The sequence below is a fragment of the Rattus norvegicus genome, chromosome 2 (genome assembly GCF_036323735.1).
Source record: "Rattus norvegicus strain BN/NHsdMcwi chromosome 2, GRCr8, whole genome shotgun sequence".
In the NCBI taxonomy this organism is placed as follows: Eukaryota; Metazoa; Chordata; class Mammalia; order Rodentia; family Muridae; genus Rattus; species Rattus norvegicus.
In genome coordinates this window covers 97,856,273-97,867,579 of record NC_086020.1, presented here as the reverse complement: position 1 = coordinate 97,867,579, position 11,307 = coordinate 97,856,273, and the positions used below count along the sequence as shown (strand labels likewise).

The 11,307-nt window shown below is 38.7% G+C and overlaps 1 pseudogene; it reads right to left on the bottom strand.

Moving 5' to 3' along the window:
* Window positions 1–9,630: 9,630 nt before the first annotated feature.
* Window positions 9,631–10,917, bottom strand: LOC108350179 (serine/arginine repetitive matrix protein 1 pseudogene; annotated as a pseudogene).
* Between the last annotated feature and the right edge of the window lie 390 nt (window positions 10,918–11,307).

Sequence of the window (11,307 nt, the reverse complement as noted above, 5' to 3'; positions counted from 1 at the left end):
AAAATAAATTCAATGGTATTTTTGTAGACATTTTGTGTCATATTGCTTTGTGTGTACATCTTTTGTATTATTGGTCTTCTGCTTGTATATTGTGGTTTCCTATTTTGTATTTTCTATGTGTTCTGTTTTTATGTGCTTCACTTTCTTTTGGTTTTTCTTTTTAAAAAATTTTCATTTGTTTTTTGTTCTTGTTTAGGTTTACCTGTTTGTTTGCTCTCTAAAAGAGAAATTGAAAAAGTGTATGGACTTTGTGTGTGTGTGTGTGTGTGTGTGTGTGTGTGTGTGTGTGTGTGTGTGTGTGTGAAATATAGGAGCAGTCAAAGGAGTTGGATGATCAGTATATGCTGTATGAAAAACATATTCAATAAAAGGGTATAAGAATAAACAAACCAAATAAGAACAAGAGCAACAAAACCACAGTGGCAAGAACAAAAGTGTTCCAAAGAGACAGAGCTCAGTGCTAAAACACTTGACTAACCTATTATGAAGTATGATCATAACTGCCTGGGAATAATTGTATAGCAAAATGTAAAAATATATAGTATGTTTATGGGTGATACATTTCTTTTATAGAGTAGGAAATATTAAAAATAGAATAAAAAATGGAGATCTCTGAATTTTATTTTCATTAGGAATGTTGTATTTTAACCCACTTACTATTGGCTTAATTTTTCTTATTATTTATTTAATAATATACATATACAGACATTATTACAAAAAGAATGCCATGTAGCAAATTTACTAATCATTTATCTATGTAAAATTAGACAATATATTAAATTGTCTCAGTAAGCCTTCTCACTTCATTACTTATAACAAGCACTTGATATTAAAAGTAAGCATCACTTATTCATCCTCAGTATGCAAGATTGCTTTCAATTTTTGCTAATATGGAGGATATTTTCAACAAGTCCTCTAATGTGTTGCTTATAAATAAGACCATTGTTCTTAAAATCAACTCTCAAATATTAGCTAGTTACATCAAAGGGAATTTGTTGCTGCATTTGAATAGTGTTGCTAAAGTATTTCAGGCACCCCAGACAGAGATAAGCCAACATATATTTAAGGGGGCCTTGTACTCTAAGCAGATTGGAGACTCCAAAGGGTCTTCGACACAGTGCATCTGAATCAGAAGTTATTTACAATGGCCAAAAGGAGGTGAGAACCTCAAGGGAATTGCCTAGGGACGAGGACAAGGCATGTATTTTTATGCCTGCTTCCTCTTCCTACTTATACTGTACATAAATCCTTGAAGAAAATAATCTTGCTACTTGCAGTGTGTTGCTTTTTCCTTTTCTTTTTGATTTTATTTAATCTTTTTTTTATACTCCAGATTTAATCCCCCTCTTTGTCCACCCTCTTCGTCCACTGTTGTACATCCCATACCTCCTCCCAACCCGCCCCCTGTCTCCACGAGGATGACCCCACCCCATTACAAGCCACACCTCACCAGGCCTCCCCACTGGGAGATCTCCAGACTCTTGAGGGTTAGGTTCATATTCTCTGACTGAGTCCAGACCCAGCAGTCCTCTGCTGTTGGGAGCCTCATATCCTCTGGTGGATGCTGCCTGATTGGTGGTCGATGTCTCAGAGATCTCAGGGGTCCAGGTTCATTGAGACTGTTGGTCCTTTTATAGGGTTGCCCTCCTCCTCAGCTTCTTCCAGCTTTTCCCTAATTCAACCACAGAGGCCAGCAGCTGTTGTCCATGAGTTGGATGCAAATATCTACATCTGACTCTTTCAGGTGTTCAGCTGTTGGTTGGGTCTTTTGGAGGGCAGTCATGATAGGCCCATTTTAGTGACTCCATACCTCAGTAATAGTGTCAGTTCAAGACATCCCCTTGAGCTGGATCCCACTTTGGGCCTGAGTCTGTACTTCCTTTTCCTCGGGTTCTTCTCCATTTTTGTCCCTGCAGTTCTTTCAGACAGGAACAATTATGGGTCAGAGATTTTGCTTGTGGAATGGCAATCCTATCTCTCACTTGATGCTGATGTGGGTTTTTCTAGTTTCCTCTCCCTACTGTAGGGCATTTCATGTAAGGTACTCCCTTGGAGGGCTGAGAGTCTCTCGCCTTCCAGGTTCCTGGAACATTTTGGAGTGTCTCCCCTACCTTCTCCTTCCTGAAGTTGCCTGTTTCCATTCTTTCTAGGCTTCAGTCCTTTCCCCCACCCAATACCTGATCATTTTCCCCTCTTCCCCTCCCTGTCCACTTTCCCACCCAGGATCCTCCTTCTGTGATTGCTTTTTTGTGCCTCCCAAGTGAAATTGAGGCATCTTCACTTGGGCCCTTTGTCTTGTTAACCATTTTGAGTTCTGTGGACTGTATCCTGGGTTTCTGTACTTTTTTTTCTCATATCCACTAATTAGTGAGTATATAACATGCATGTACTTTTGGGTCTGAGTTACTTCACTCAGGAAGATATTTTATTGTTCCATCTATTTGCCTGCAAAACTCATGATGTCCTTGTTCTTAATAGCTGAGTAGTATTCCATTGTGTAAATGAACCACATTTTCTGTATCCATTCTTCTGTTGTGGAACATCTGGATTGTTTCCAGCTTCTGGCTATCACAAATAAGGCTGCTATGACCATAGTGGGACAGGTACTTCTGTGGCATGGTGGGGCATCTTTTGGGTATATGCCCGAGTGGTATGGCTGGGTCTTCAGGGAGATCTATTTTTAATTTTCTGAGGAATCTCCAGATTGATTTCAAGAGAGGTTGTACTAGCTAGCAATCCCACCAGCAATGGAGGAATGTTTCTCTTTCTCCACACCTTTTCTAACATATGTTGTCACTTGAGTTTTTAATCTTAGCCATTCTAATTGGTATAAGGTGGAATTAAAGGGTCATTTTGATTTGCATTTCGCTGATGACTAAGGACTTTGAACATTTCTTTAAGTGCTTCTCAGCCATTCAAGATTCCTATGTTGTGGGGTTGGGGATTTAGCTCAGTGGTAGAGCGCTTGCCTAGGAAGCGCAAGGCCCTGGGTTCGGTCCCCAGCTCTGGAAAAAAAAAAAAAAGAACCAAAAAAAAAAAAAAAAGATTCCTATGTTGTGAATTCTCTGTTTAGTACTATAGCCCGTTTTTTTATTGTATTGTTTTGTTACTAGTTTCTTGAGTAGTTTGCTGATTTATTCTATTGACTATGTCCATTGCCTTACAGAAGCTTTCCAGTTTCATGAAGTCCCATTTATCAATTCTTGATCTTAGAGTGTGAACCATTACAGTTCTGTTTAGGATATTTCTCCCTGTGTCAATGAGTTCAAGGCTCTTTCCTATTTCCGCTTCTATTAGATTTAGTGTATCTTTTTTTTTTTTAATTAACGTGAGTATTTCTTATTTACATTTCGAGTGTTATTCCCTTTCCCGGTTTACGGGCCAACATCTCCCTAGTCCCTCCCCCTCCCCTTCTTTATGGGTGTTCCCCTCCCCATTCTCCCCCCATTGCCGCCCTCCCCCCAACAATCACGTTCACTGGAGGTTCAGTCTTAGCAGGACCCAGGGCTTCCCCTTCCACTGGTGATCTTACTAGGATATGCAATGCTACCTATGAGGTCAGAGTCCAGGGTCAGTCCATGTATAGTCTTTAGGTAGTGGCTTAGTCCCTGGAAGCTCTGGTTGCTTGGCATTGTTGTTCATAAGGGGTCTCGAGCCCCTTCAAGCTCTTCCAGTTCTTTCTCTGATTCCTTCAATGGGGGTTCTGTTCTCAGTTCAGTGGTTTGCTGCTGGCATTCGCCTCTGTATTTGCTGTATTCTGGCTGTGTCTCTCAGGAGAGATCTACATCCGGTTCCTGTTGGCCTGCACTTAATTGCTTCATCCATCTTGTCTAATTGGATGGCTGAATATGTATGGGCCACATGTGGGGCTTATGTTGAGGTCCTTGATCCACTTGGACTTGAGCTTTGTGCAGGTGACAAATATGGCTCTATTTTTATTTTTCTACATACACACAGCCACTTAGACTAGCATTGTTTATTGCAGATGCTTTCTTTTCTATTGCATATTTTTTGGCTTCTTTTCAAAGATAAAATGTCCATAAATGTGTGGTTTTATTTCTGGGTCTTCAATTCTATTCCATTGATCAACTTGTCTGTCTCTGTACCAATACCATGCAGCTTTTATCACTATTGCTCTGTAGTATAGCTTAAGGTCAGGGATGGTGATTCCCCCAGAAGTTCTATTATTTTTAAGAATTGTGTTTGCCCTTCTTAGGTTTTTGTTGTTTGTTTTTGTTTTTTTTTTATTTTTTTGTTTTGTTTGTTTGTTTGTTTGTTTGTTTTTCCTTTTCCAGATGAATTTGAGGATTGCTCTTTCCATGTCTTTGATTGGGATTTTGATAGGGATTTTCTTGAATCTGTAAATTGCCTTTGGTAGGATGGCCATTTTTACTGTAAAACCTGCCAATCCATGAGCATGGGAGATCTCTCCATTTTCTCAGTTCTTAGGTTTCTTTCTTGAGAGACTTGAAGTTATTGTCATATAAATCTTTCACTTGTTTGGTTAGAGTTTTCTCAAGATATTTTATTTTATTTGCATTTATTTTGAAGGGAGTTGTTAGTGTAATTTCTTTCTCTGCTTCTTTATCCTTGGTAAAAAGAAAGCTACGGATTTATTTGAGTTAATTTTATATCCAGCCACTTTGGGTAAATTATTTATCAGCTGTAGACATTCTCTGGTAGAATTTTTGGGGTTGCTTATATATACTATCATATCATCTGCAAATAGTGATACATTTACTTATTCTTTGCCAATTTATATTCCATTGATCTTTTTGTTATCTTATTGTTCTAGCTAGAACTTTTAGTATTATATTGAATAGATATGGGGAGAATGGGCATTCTTGTCTCCAATTTCAGTGGGACTGCTTCAAGTATCTCTCTATTTAATTTGATATTGGCTATTGGTTTGCAGTTAATTGATTTTATTACGCTTAGGTATGGGCCTTTGCCTTCTTCTTCTCTCTCTTTCCCTAGTTTGTCTTCATTGTCCCCCAATAAATCTCTCCCACATGGAACTGTATTGCCCTGGTGTGCTCTGTCTGGACACCAGCCACGATTCTATCACAACAGTGGTGAAAATGATGGTTTTATGTGTTCTTGGATTCAGTTTGCAACAAATTTATTGAATATTTTTGGATTGGTATTCATTAGGGAAATTGGTCTAAAGTTCTCCCTTTTTTTTTTTTTTTTTTTTTTGTGCCCTTGTGTGGTTTAGGTATCTGAGTAATCGTGGCTTCATAGAACAAATTGGATAGTGCTCCTTCTGTTTCTCTTTTATGAAATAATTTGAGGAATACTGGTATTAGGTCTTCTTTTAAGGTCTGGTAGAATTCTGCTCTAAAGCTGTCTGGCTCTGCAGTCCTTTTTTTGCTGGGAGATTTTTAATGAATTATTTTCTTAGAGGATATGGGCCTGTTTAGAGAGTTTACCTGGTCTTGACTTAAATTCAGCATGTGGTATCTGTCTAGAAAAATCATAGATTTTTCCAATTTTGTTGAGTATAGGCTTTTGTAGTAGGATCTGATGATTTTCAAACTTCCTTGTTTCTATTGTTATCTCTCCCTTTTCATTTCTGATTTTGTAAATTTGGATACTGCCTCTGGTTCCTTTGGTTATTTTGGCTAGAGTTTTACCTAGTTTGCTGATTCTCTCAGAGAACTAGCTTTTGGTTTTGTTCATTCTTTGAATTGTTCTCTTTGTTTCTATTTGGTTAATTTCAGCCCTGAGTTTAACTATATTTTACCTTCTGCTTCTCTTGGGTGTTCTTTCTTCTTTTTGTTCTAGAGCTCTCTGGTGTGCTGTTAAGTTACTAGTGTAGGATCTCTTTAATTTCTTTATCTGGGCACTTAGTGCTCTGAATTTTCCTCTTAGCACTGCTTTCATTGTGTCCCATAAGTTTGGGTATGCTCTGTCATCATTTTCACTGAATTCACGGAAGTCTTTAATTTCTTTATTTCTTCCATGACCTCGTTATCATTGAATAGAGAGTTGTTCAGCTTCCATATGTATGTGGGCTTTCTGTTGTTCTTGTTATTGAAGTCAAGCCTTAGTCCATGGTGATCTGATAGGATACATGGTATTATTACAATCTTCTTGTATCAGTTGAGGCTGTTTTGTGTCCAATTATATGGTCAATTTTGGAGAAGGTACCATGAGGTGCTAACAAGGTGTATTCTTTTGTTTTAGGGTGAAATGTTCTATCAATATCTGTTGAATCAATTTGGTCCATAACCTCTGTTATTTTCACCATGTGTCTGGTTAGTTTCTGTTTCAATGACCTTTCCATTAGTGAGATTGGAGTGTTGAAATTTCCCACTATTATTGTTTGAGGTTCAATGTGTGTTTTGAACTTTAGTAAAGTTTCCTTTTGAATGTGGGTGCTCTTGCATTTGGGTCATAGATGTTCAGAATTGAGATTTTCTCTAGTGGATTTTTCCTTTGGTGAATATAAAGTGTCCTTCCTTATCTTGCTTGATAACTTCTGGTTGAAAGTCTATTTTACTAGATATTAGGATGGCAACTCCAGCTTGTTTCTTGGGACCATTTGCTTGGAAGACCTTTTCCTGTCCTTTACTCTGAGGTAGTATCTGTTTTTGCTATTGACAAAATTTTTTTCTTGTATGCAGCAAAATGTTGGATCCCATTTGCATAACCAGTCTGTTAGGTTATGTCTTTTTATAGGTAAGCTGAGTCCATTAATATTGAGAGATATTAAATACAGATATGACTGTTAGTTCCTGTTATGTTTCTTTTTGTAGGTAGCATTATGTGCATGTGGTTCTCTCCTTCTGGTTTTGTTGTGAGATGATTAATATCTTCTCTTTTCTTTCTTGTGGATATCCTCCTTGTGTTGGAGTTTTCCTTCTCATATCCTCTGTAGGTCTGGATTGGTAGATAGATACTGTTTGAATTTGATTTGGTCCTGGAATATTTTGGTTTCTCCATCTACGTTGATTGAGAGTTTTGCTGGGTATAATAGCCTGGGCTGGCATTTGTGTTCTCTTAGAGTTTCTTCTGGCTTTTAGGATCTCTGTTGAGAATTCAGGTATAATTGTGATTCGTCTGCCTTTATCTGTTAGTTGCCCCTTGTCCCTTGAAGATTTTAATATTCTTTCTTTGTTCTGTGCATTTAGTATATTGATTTTTATGTGCTGAGAGCATTTTCCTTCCTGGCCCCATTTATTTGGTGTTATATAGGCTTCTTGTACATTTATGGCCATCTCTTTCTTTTGGTTGGCAAACTTTTCTTTTATGATTTTGTTGAAGATATTTTCAGGTCATATGAGCTGGGAATTTTCATTCTCCTCTATTCCAATTATTCTTAGATTTGGTCTTTTCATTGTGTCCTGGATTTCCTGCTTGTTTTGGGATAGGATTTTTTTGTGTTTTGAATTTTCTTTGACAGTTGAGTTAATCTCTTCTGCAGTATCGTCTATACCTGAGATTCTCTTTTCAATCTCCTGTATTCTGTTGGTGATGGTTACATCTGGAATTCCTGACCTCTTTCCTAGGTTTTTCTTTTCAAGGTTTGCCTCCATTTGTGTTTTCTTTATTTTTTCTACTTCCACTTTTATGCCTTGGACCAATTTATTCAATTTTTCACCTGTTTGATTGTGTGGTCCTGTATTTCTTTAAGGGTTTTATTTGTTTCCTCTTTAAGGGCTTCTACCTATTTACTTGTGTTTTCCTGTATTTGTTTCAGTGAGTTATTTATATCTTTCTTAAAGGATGATATTATCTTTATGAGCTAGGATTTTAGATCATCTTCCTAATTTTCAGATATGTTGGTGTATTCAGAGCTTGCTGTGGTAGGAGATCTGGGTTCTGATGATTGCCCACATATATTGACTTCTGTTGCCTATGGTCTTGTGCTTGCCTCTCACCATCTGTTTATCCCTGGTGTTTCCTGAGATAGGTAGCTCTATCTGTCCTTGGATTGCAACAGGTCTCCTAGTAGTTCTGAGACCCAGAGAAGCTGGTGATCTGTTTTCCTGACTGCAGTTGATCTCCTAGGAGGTCTTCAGACTGTTGGTTCTTCAGAGGAGAAGCCAAGCTGTTGTTCTGTGTGAAGCTGTTTTCCAGGAGGGCATACAGACTGTGGATTTTGTTTTTCTGTGTGCAGTAGAACTCCAGGGAGGCTTTCAGTCAGTTGGGTCAGTTGCCCTGTATGCTGTGGAGCCCCCAGGATGTCTTCAGACTGTGGTGTTGGTTGCCCAGTTGCCTTGTGTACAGAGGAATTCCTGGGATGCCTTCAAGCTGTTATGTCTTCAGGGGAGCAGACAAACACTTTCTCAGTTGCCCTGTGTGCAGTGGATCTCTTGGAATGCCAGTTGCCCTATATGTAGCAGATCTCCTGAGAAGCCTCAGGCTACGGTGTCTTCAGTGTAGCAGACTAGCGAGCAGTTTGCCCAGTCAGAAAGCACCAGCCATAAGATGAGTGGAATTTGGCAGGTGAGGTTTTTGGGGACTGATGGATCTCTAGTCCACTGGGACTCAGCAACAGCTGTGGGATTTCAGGAAGGTTCTTACCAGATGGCCTGAGTGCAGTAGATCTCCTGGGGTGTCTCAGGCTGTGGTGTCTTCAAGGGAGCAGGCTAGCCCCTGCAGAAATCAAGAAAGCACTGGCCGGAAGCTGCAGTCTGTTTCAAATGTTCATTCTCTTCTCTCTCTCTCTCTCTCTCCCTTTCCTCCCATTGTCCGTTGTCCTCCCTGACTTGTGATTTTCATGCTGGGCTTTATAATACATACACAAGATGTACTTCTTGGTTCAAGCAGTTTTAAGAGCTCTTTAAGTTTAAAGTTTAATTTTAGTTAAAATATCTTTTGCTTTCTGAAAAATTGTGAAGTGTGCAAATATCACTTATTCTTCCAGTGACAAATTTAAAAGTAAATTAACAACCTAGAAATGTGGAGAGGCATTTGTGTGAAGTGGCACTAGACAGTCGATGTCAGTGCAGCCTATATAAGTACCTTCTAGATGAGGAAAATATTCCCCATGGTGTCAAGTGCCTTGGAGTTGCATGGCATCCTCCCCACTATTAAAGGGCCACTTAGTATGATGGGGTGCAATTAAGGCAGTGGAGCCTGGATAGTCTGAAAGGTGATTCTCTCCCAAAGTGCTTCATTGGCTCCATTGTGTGAATAATAGATAATTTCTACATGTGATGCTATCCTTAGTTATTTAGTAGTAAGGAAACACTTTGGTATAGACTACATGGGAAAAGAATTATATTTCTTCAGTACATTCTCAATTCAAATGTTCTGCAATCTTAGCCTATGTTTTTCTTGCTCATTCCGAAAGGCTTGCATAACAATACTATACTTCTGTGGTCTATTCTGGAATTTTATAGAAAAAATGATTTGGGGGAATTTTGTTCTGAAATTTATTTTTTTTTCTTCTTACCTTTAAGAAAACCTTTCAGTTTGCAGTGTAAATTCATGGAAAAGCTACTATTTTTACCTAATGTCAACCCTAATAGATTTTCAATATATTGATAGTGACTATGATGATATTATTTATTTGCATGTTAATACTATCTTTAAAGAAAATCTACCTTGGAAGACATGGTACCCTCCTTACTATCATTGTCATTAGATGATTTATGTGTCTTTATATTTTAAAAACATTTATTTGGCTCCATAGATTTGGGAACATACCTTTTCTGTACTTAGAGATTTAACCTCTTTGACATTTTCTATGTAGGACAGATCTGATGCGCCTAATATACTAGCCATTTTATGGTTATACCTTCCATGCTGCTCTTGGTCATTGACACTATGGTTTGACTGCTAGGGAGTTGGGGAATGACGAATTTTGGGTGGTGGAGTTGCTGGAGATGATGGCCGGTGTCTTCACCTTGTAGGACTTGCCAAAGGTAATAACTACACGTTTTCCGAGGAGGGCTGGATGCCCTCTTAGGAGGCTTCTTTGGCGGTGACCGGGAACGATGAAGAGGACAACGAGCTACTTCAGACAGTGATGCAAAAGAACGCCTTCTTCATCTTCCTGGACACCTACTTCTCCTGTGCCTTGGTCGAGGAGACATCCATCTTGGTGGAGTTCTTCAGGGAGATGGCCATCATCTTGGGCTTAGCTGCCATCTAGGAAAGTATGACCTTGATCAGGATCTATGTCGCCGTCTTGGTCTAGTATGAGGAGGTGATTGAGAAGTGGTACGGGACCATGATTTGGAACGTGACCGAGATCTTGGTCGAGTCTTTTCCTTTTCCTTTTTGGAATTATTTTCTGCAGACGGTTCTTTGGGCTCTGGCTTGGGAGCTTTCAGGCTGTCACTCGTAGATGAAGCTTATTTTACTAAAGAGTCTTTCATTCTCACTAATGGTTCTGGGAGCGCTGGAGATTTCTCCTTTTCTGGGGCAGGGAAAGTCTCCGGCTCTTGGTTCTGTGATGGGGAGATCAAGAATGACTGCGTCTTCTCTCTCTCCTGACAGGAGAAGATCATCTTCTAGGAGAAGGAGATCTGGATTTGTGTCTTTTGGGGCTGCGAGACTGCCCCCTTTTCTCTCTGCTGCTTTCTTTATTTTTTCCCCCTCATCCGTCTTATCTTTATCTTCATCTTGTTTTTTCAGGGATGCCTTTTTTTGTTGTTGTTCAGTTTGTCTCTGTTTTATCTCTTCCTTCTTCAACGCTAGGAAAGCAGAAGGGATTCCAGTGATATTTTCTTATGCACTTAACAGCAGGGGCAACAGTTCTCCCATGAATTCAAAGAATCCAAGGATCTCAGTTATTCTTTGTTATCCATGGCTTTGTAACCTCCAAATTTACTTTGCTCAGGTCCACCTTTTTTTCTAGGCATTCTGTGAATTTCAGATGCTTGAGGAGTTTCTTCTGTTTGTTGCTGAACCGAGATCATCCTACTCCTCATTTGTTCCATGGAAGTTTCCCAGGTCCATCTTGCTGCCTCATTCTTAAAGTAAATATACATTTTTTTCCTATGAAAGAAAATATTCAAATATTAGTAAGATTTTAAAAAACACACTTTCCTCAAACTCTTAATATCTTAATAATTGCCCTTGTAAGATGCTAATTCAGATGACCTTTGCTTAGTCATGAACATCTTGAACATCAATAATGATCCTAGGTGAGCATTTGACTTCATACAAAACCATTTTAATTTAGTCCAAACAACAGGTGTAATATATATATTATATCTGTCTTACCATCTTAGGAGGTATTATTTACTTTAATTATTAAAACAAGAAGACCTGAGAATATTTTCTTCAACAAAAGTACAAATAAAAGATTAAGAAGAAACACCTTACTCTTCCACTGTGCTTAGTTAT